General features: G+C 48.0%; 1 protein-coding gene across 2 annotated transcripts in view; it reads left to right on the top strand.

The window, feature by feature from the left end:
* The first annotated feature begins 26 nt into the window (after positions 1-26).
* The window catches only part of MYRIP (myosin VIIA and Rab interacting protein), a 226,972-nt gene continuing 220,930 nt past the window's right edge, over positions 27-6,068 (top strand). Inside the window, exon 1 of one of the 2 annotated variants that reach the window (XM_010835475.1) lies at positions 27-269. The gene's annotated coding sequence lies outside the window, so the exon portion shown is untranslated. The other variant, XM_010835476.1, reaches the window with a different exon arrangement.

Raw genomic sequence — 6,068 nt, 5'->3', positions numbered from 1 at the left:
CCCTCGCACCCGCTACCGCCGCCCCGCTCCCGCCTCCCGCGCCTGCGTCTGGGCTCCCGCTGCGGCTGCGGTCTGGCGGCCGAGCCCCCGCGGCGGCGCTGCAGCTCAGATCACGCCGACAGACCCGCGCCCCTGCCTTGCTGCTCGCAGCTTCCTAATCCACGCGGTGCGCTGCGGCAGGGGCCCCAGGCATCCCAAAGCGCCGTGGCCGGAGCCCGGAGGCCATCGATGACCCCGGTCACGTATCTACTCTAGCCCGGCCACCCCGTGTGAGTACCGTCCCCTCCTCTCTGGCAGCTTTGCGCCATTCTGCTCCTTATGTTGCCGCAACTTCGGGGGTGGGTGTATGGAGGTGTTTCTCATGTCCCCGTAGTACACCCCGTGCGTGTCCTGAGCCAGGGCCCCCGGGCACGGCCAGTCAACCTCTGCGGAGGGGGATGGGCGGGGGCATCAAACTTGCTAGGGGGTCGTCACAGAATCGGGACCACCTTTTTCCTGCTGCCGGGTCGGAGCTCAGCTCTGCATTTCCTTCGAGGTTTGCGATTCCACTGGCCACGTAGCTCTTGGGCTGCGGTTCACCGCTCACCCACTACGCTTCTTAAACCGTCAGGTAAGCGCCGGGAGCAGCCCAGCGTGGCCGACTTGATTCTTTCCACTCTTAATTTCTGTAAAATGGGACTAATCGGGGACTTGCTCAAGGTCATGGCCAGTGCACAGTCTAAGAACCGGAGTCGACAGGAGTCTGGCGGCGTTCTCGGACTGCTTGGGGAGGGTTGGCTGTTGCAGGTCTGGGGGTGCTCACTTCAGCTTCACCCCCCACCCACGTCTCCTTCCTGCTCCCTCCCCTCCAACTCCGCCGCTTTTGGAGAAGTCAGGAGCCAATTCTAAGGTATCCTTCAGAGGTTAGGAGGTAGCCGAGGAGGGCCTATGGGGAGTGCAGAGCGGTCCCGTGTTGGAAACCCAGGGACCTGCAGCATTAGCAGCATCCCCTCCGTTCCCTGTAACTTAATTTACTAACGACCCCGCAGAGTAGGGGAATTTAATGGGTGCCTGAAAATTCCCCTGCTAGCGTCAGCCCTGTTCCGTTTCCTTCTCCCAAATAAACCCTATCCCCAGGGTAAGTATCTGAGAGACTCGAACTGCACACACCAGTCTGGGTCCCGGGACTTCCTAAGAGAAGCTGTAAGCTCTGCGCTGGGCTCCCATCTGCTCTTGGAAAATGCTTTATGTCTGGATTATTTCTGCCGGCTTCACTCCCTACCCCTTGATCTGGATGTTTCCCACTTTCCCAGCGGAAGGCGGAGCCTAGTCTCAGAATGTAAATATCGCTACACAGCTCCGGTGGGGCTGTGTGGGCGGTTCTCAGAGCTTTGGGTGGAGGAAAGGGTCGCCACTTCTCTTTGACATTATCACCCTGTCCCTCCAACTCAGTCTCCCTTGCCCCACCTCAGGGATAAAATGACCACGTAGGTAGCTTTGTGATATCTGACAAACATCTTGGCGCCTCAACTTTTAAAATCTAATTCTGCCCCCCCCCACCCCTTTTCCCAAAGCCGCTGGGGTTCAGGGTACCTGATAGATGTGAAAGTAAAAGGAAGACAGTCCAAGAGGATCTGAGCTGTAGATGGAAATGGGGGTGATTTAAATATATTTCCCAGCAACTTTGGGACTGTATTCATAGGTCTAAAAATCCTTGTTTCCCGACAAATTTCAGTTTAAGACTTTGAAAATACTACTTTCCATCTTCCTGTTGCTAATTCCTTGTCTGGCCATGGACAGCCCCCTCTTGCCTCATTAACCACCCTCCCCTCCCCTCCCCTCTATCCACCACATCTGTGGTTTGTCTCTATGGGCTGAAAGCTGGCTGCCCTCTGTGGGTCTGGGGCATGTGTCTGGAGTTGGGAGTTGAGTCTGGTGGTGGGGCGAAGCATGTGTGTGTGTGGAGGGGTGCTGTTTCTGTGGAGATGGTGTGTATCTCTGCGGCAGGATTCTCTTCGTGGTCTAGGTGTTGTGTGTGGAAGTGGAGGGGGAATGGTCTGCTCCAGGATCTGAGAAAGTCAACTGTTAACCACCCTCAGCAATTAAAGCTAACAGTGGTATTGATTGTGTCCTGTCTCCTTCCTCCCTGTCCAGAGGGACAGAAGGAGAGCTCGTCTGTGGCCATGGTCCTTAGAGCAATTGATACACAGACTGAAGTGCCTGGTGGAGAACTAGGCATGCCCTTCATTTTGCCTTCCTGGTTATTATTGTGTTTGTCTCAAAGGCAAGGTAAGGAGTGTTGACTGAATGGTCAGATACTATCATCTCAGAAAACTGCACAGATCTGAAGATTTTCACAAACTGAACCCACCTGTGTGACAAGTGCCCAGATTAAGACCTAGAATATTCCCAGCTTCCAGATTATCCCCTGCAGAAACTATCAGTTCCCTTCCCCTGAAGGTAAACCACCAACCTGCTTAGTTTTGTCAGATCAGTTTTGTTTTTTATTCCTATTAGTTACCATTTTAGTTTCAAAGCCATCATTTTAGTTTCAAAACCCCTCAATGGTTTTCACCTCCTTTTTTTAAATATATGCAAACCAAAGGTAATTATACCTAAGCTAGTCCAAAAAACTCGAAGGAAGAATTTGGTCTTAAGATCTGGGTGGAATCTGATCTGGTTGCCCTCCGACAATCTGATCATCAGTTCTTGGGTGATGTAACAATCCCAACCTCACATATAACGGTGCTGACGCTGAGGATGGTTTATTCATAGAGCGTATTTGACTAATGCAAATCCAAAATAGTGATAATAAAATATGAATGAAGAAAAGATATGAGTGAACTCATTTGACATATGAAAATAGAAGTATTTTGAATTCCTCAAAGTTAAAAGTTGGTAAAGAAGCACCGAATTTCAAGACTGAGTGAAATCATGAGCTGTTTGTGCTGTTGCCGCATGGTGGCGCCACATTGGCGGGGGAACTGACACACCCACCATCCTTTCGGAAATCCTCAGGAAAGAATCCCAGGAATAAAATTCCTCAGGATCTCCAAAAGTATCTCCAAAAGTGACTTACAAATACTGTGGTTTTTCCTGTATCTGGCAGACAGGCCTCCTCTCTGGTGCCTGCTACTAAGTCCTTGAATAGACCCCTATGCCAGCTTTTGAGAAGGGTGACTTGTGGGTTGGAGGCAGCTGTGTGTTGGAGGTGAGTGGACCTGAGACACTATTGCCTTCTAATACTGTGAAGCTGCAGTATGTCCTTGGAATTCTAAAGGGGTCAACCAAAAAGCTAACTTAGGTGCGTTGTGATCCTTCTGGTCTCATTTGACCCCAGAATTCTTCCAAGGGTGTGAGATAAGGAGTTCTTTATCTTGAGTCAGGTAGCTCTCTTGACAGAGCACTGTCTGTGGCGAACTCGGACGAATCAATAGGCCTGAGTGTAGCCAAACTGCTGCTAGAAAAAATGCCCTGTGTTCCACAGGGAGGGGGCCAAGTCACAGGGGAAACCCCTGGGGCTGGGCTGTTGGGTCCAGCTGTGGAGAGGGCTAAGTGGACCGGTTTAGCTCCCTCCTCCCATCCACTGCCTTTTCACCATCAGTGTGACTGAGACTCTGCTCAGAAGACCTCGTTCATGTGATGGCTGCTGTGCCTTTGACGGCTGAGCTGTTGAGTGCTTGTGTATGCTGGACACAGTCTATGTATTCACTTACTGTTCCAAACAGGAGGAGAGTGATGTTCTCACTTTAATGATGAGGGTACTGGGCCTTGGCAATTAAGCACTCTTGAGTTTTCACACTGTGTGAGCCAGAGTGAGGACTGAGAGCCAGTCTCTCAGACAGCTGCCCTAGCTGAGTTGTACCCTCTGCAGGGTGAGAGGAGTCTTGCATAATTCTCCTGTCCTCTCTGGCACCTGGTATAGCAGGTTGTAACTTCTTGTTACAGCTTCTTGTAGTAGCTTCTTGAGTCCAAGTGTGGGATTGCCATAAATAGAAACTTCTCTGCTGAGTGAGGGGGAAATCCACACAGTGAAGGATGGGGATTTGGAGCTGAGTCCATGCAGCCTGTAACACTGAGGCTAAGTGTGTGCCGGTCAGAATGTGTAGCCTCATTTTGCGTTTAAAATTTTATGTACAAGGAAATAAGACTCACAGATGTAAAAACCCAAACTTACAGTTACCAAAAGGGAAACTGTGAGGGAAGATAAATTAGGAATTTAGCATTAACAGATACATACTACTGTATATAAAATAGATAAACAGCAAGGACCTACTACTGTATAGCCCAGGGAACTATATTCAATACCTGTAATAACCTATAATGGAAAAGAATCTGAAAAAGAATATATATATATTTGTGTGTGTGTATGTGTCTGTATAACTGAATCACTCTGCTATACACCTGAAATGAATACAACATTGTAAATCGACTATACTTCATTTATAAAAAAAGGTGCTCTCAGAAGAACTCCATGTTTACCTGGAGGATTGAAGGTGGAAGGGAGAAATACATAGAGGACTATTTGTGCCCATCCTTTAATAAAATGATGTATTAAAAATTAAAACAATAAACAGGGACTTTCTTGGTGGTCCAGTGGTTAAGACCCCGTGCTCCCAATGCAGCAGTCCTGGATTCGATCTCTGGTCAGGGAACTAGATCCTACATGCCACAGCTAAAGATCCTGCATGCCACAATTAAAGACCCCGTGTGCCAGAGCTAAGGCCTGGTGCAGCCAAACAAATAATAAAAATAAATATAAAAAGCCATAAACAGATACATTATAAAAAATTATAGGTTTCCTTGGTGGCTCAGTGGTAAAGAATCTGCCTGCCAATACAGGAGACACAGGTTCAATCCCTGATCCCAGAAGCTCCCACATGCCACAGAGCAACTAAGCCCGTGCCCCACAGCTACTGAGCCTGTGCTCTAGAGCCATGTGCCGCAACTATTGAAGCCCATGCAGCCTGGAGCCCATGTTCTGCAACAAGAGAAGCCACCTCAATGAGAAGCCTGCGTACCACGCCTAGAGACTAGCCCCTGCTTACCACAACTTGAGAAAATCCCTTTTGCTATTGTCAAAAGTATTGCAGGGAATATTCTTGATAGGCTCTTGCAGAAATGTACAGGAGTGTGTCTAAGGTATATATCCCTAGGAGTTGAGTAACTGGGTGATAGGATATCCTTTATAAGCGTCTTGCTGTTACTTCAGCCCTTTGAGGTTTTGCAAGTTGCCCTTTAGAGCTGCTGTATCACTTTACACTCCCACCAACACTGTCCTGGAGTTCTTTGTATGCCTGTATGTTTGAATACACAGAAGAACTGTACAAAAAAGATCTTCACGACCCAGATAATCACGATGCTGTGATCACTGACCTAGAGCCAGACATCCTGGAATGTGATGTCAAGTGGGCCTTAGAAAGCATCACTACGAACAAAGCTAGTGGAGGTGATGGAATTCCAGTTGAGCTATTCCAAATCCTGAAAGATGATGCTGTGAAAGTGCTGCACTCAATATGCCAGCAAATTTGGAAAACTCAGCAGTGGCCACAGGACTGGAAAAGGTCAGTTTTCATTCCAATCTCAAAGAAAGGCAATGCCAAAGAATGCTCAAACTACCGCACAATTGCACTCATCTCACACGCTAGTAAAGTCATGCTCAAAATTCTCCAAACCAGGCTTCAGGAATATGTGAACCGTGAACTTCCTGATGTTCAAGCTGGTTTTAGAAAAGGCAGAGGAACCAGAGATCAAATTGCCAACATCCGCTGGATCATGGAAAAAGCAAGAGAGTTCCAGAAAAACATCTATTTCTGCTTTATTGACTATGTCAAAGCCTTTGACTGCGTGGATCACAATAAACTGTGGAAAATTCTGAAAGAGATGGGAATACCAGACCACCTGATCTGCCTCTTGAGAAATTTGTATGCAGGTCAGGAAGCAACAGTTAGAACTGGACATGGAACAACAAACTGGTTCCAAAAAGGAAAAGGAGTTCATCAAGGCTGTATATTGTCACCCTGTTTATTTAACTTATATGCAGAGTACATCATGAGAAACACTGGACTGGAAGAAACACAAACTGGAAT

The sequence above is a fragment of the Bison bison genome, unplaced genomic scaffold (genome assembly GCF_000754665.1).
Source record: "Bison bison bison isolate TAMUID 2011002044 unplaced genomic scaffold, Bison_UMD1.0 scf7180017864043, whole genome shotgun sequence".
Classification (NCBI taxonomy): Eukaryota; Metazoa; Chordata; class Mammalia; order Artiodactyla; family Bovidae; genus Bison; species Bison bison.
The sequence above is the reverse complement of the archived record's forward strand: the minus strand, read 5'-3'. Positions and strand labels throughout refer to the sequence as shown.